We start from the raw sequence: 1,211 nt of genomic DNA, 5'->3' as shown, positions 1-1,211 counted from the left end.
AGAAAACTTTCACTTCTACATAGATTGAGTAACAGAATATGGATAAGGTTGCAAGTAAATACAAAATAAAACAAAAATATAAAGGAATTTGCTGTCATTTCAAATGGTTAAAAGAACTAACTTTTCAAGTTTAGAGAGGTAATAATGACTGTTGATGATGAAAGAAAAGAGCACAAGGGATAGGTTAACAGTTAAACTTAAATACAATAGATACACACAGGCAGAACACTGAAGTTTCAGACAAGCTCTGATATAAACCATAGAGGAAAATACACACGGATTAGAAAACAATACATTTATTTTTTAAAAAATAAGAAGAAAGTGAAAAAGATATAGTTAGGTTTTAGAAAGACACTGAACTTTTGAAAAATTAATTTGAAAGCATTTCTGAGAAGTATATAAGATCAGAAGTAGGTTATGAAGAAACTAACCTGAGGACACTGTTTTGTGATATGCAAGATGGAAAAATACTCCAGTTAATGTATACATATTTTTCCTTTCTTAATCGAGGAGAATGGTTTAGCACCACTGTGGATCATTTTTGTTTAGCTCAGGTGCTCTTAAATATGTTTACACTATATTAAGTGACTTTTTTCCAACTCAGTTTTAATTGGTGGATGTTGTGGAGTGAATTTTGTGATCTGATGTAATTATCCCATGAGTTATCAATCTTAACCTCTATGATACTAATAAGGCAAGATCAGAGGAAGTGCTGGTAATGAAACTGGATACAATCAACAGGATTAGGTTATATTTTGAGTGAATCTCTTTTCATATATAAGAGAGATTAAAAGAGCAAACTGAGATTGACCTACTTCAGTACTAACAAGAAGGAAAGTCCATGAATGGAGTACATTCTTTGGACCCTGTATCCCTTTACTGGGAACTTCCTAGACCCTGAGGAAGACTGATGAGAAGATATATGTATTTCTCCAAGGAACACTGGCCTCACAGATGTTGACAGGAAACAGGATCTTTCACAAGAACCAATATGGAAAGAAAAACTTACCCTAGCATTGACACCCTGAATTTGGACTTATTGTCTCTCAAACTGTGAGAGAATAAATTTCTGTTTGTTAAAGCCATCCCCTTGTGATATTTCAGTTAACAGAAGCATTGTTGTTGTTGTTGTTATGTGCCGTCAAGTCAGCCCTGACTCATAGCGACCCCTCCTTGGGTTTCCGAGGCAGTATCACTACGGAAGTAGGATT

At 34.4% G+C, this 1,211-nt stretch overlaps 1 pseudogene; it reads left to right on the top strand.

Annotated features, from left to right (window-relative positions):
• Positions 1-1,211, top strand: part of LOC122152066 — a 13,812-nt pseudogene that overhangs the window by 11,200 nt on the left and 1,401 nt on the right.

Source organism: Orycteropus afer, unplaced genomic scaffold, assembly GCF_000298275.1.
Source record: "Orycteropus afer afer isolate SDZICR_OR568_19922 unplaced genomic scaffold, OryAfe1.0 scaffold01361, whole genome shotgun sequence".
Classification (NCBI taxonomy): Eukaryota; Metazoa; Chordata; class Mammalia; order Tubulidentata; family Orycteropodidae; genus Orycteropus; species Orycteropus afer.
The sequence above is the reverse complement of the archived record's forward strand: the minus strand, read 5'-3'. Positions and strand labels throughout refer to the sequence as shown.